The sequence below is a fragment of the Lupinus angustifolius genome, chromosome LG20 (assembly GCF_001865875.1).
Source record: "Lupinus angustifolius cultivar Tanjil chromosome LG20, LupAngTanjil_v1.0, whole genome shotgun sequence".
Classification (NCBI taxonomy): Eukaryota; Viridiplantae; Streptophyta; class Magnoliopsida; order Fabales; family Fabaceae; genus Lupinus; species Lupinus angustifolius.
Window position 1 is genome coordinate 9,980,468 of NC_032028.1, and position 434 is coordinate 9,980,901.

Here is a 434-nt window from a genome sequence, read left to right on the forward strand (position 1 = left end):
GAGGATGAGGATGAGGACATGGATAGGATGAGGAATAGGATAGGATGAAGATGAGGATGAGGATGAGGATATGATGAGGATAAGGGCAGGATGAGGGTGAGGATGAGGACGGGGAAAAGGATGAGGATGAGACGAGGATAGGATGAGGATGAGGACGAGGATGAGAATAGGATGAGGAGGAGGAGGAGGATGAGGATGCGGATAGAATATGGAGGAGGATGAGGATGAGGATGAGGATACTTTGAGGATGAGGATGAGGATGAGGATGAGGATGAGGATGAGGATGAGGATGAGGATGAGGATGAGGATAAGGATAGGATGAAGATGGGGATGTGGATGGGGATGAGGATGAGGATAGGATCAGGATGCGGATGAGGAAGAGGATGAGGAGGACGAGGAGGGTAGGATGAGGATGGGGATGAGGATGGGGATGA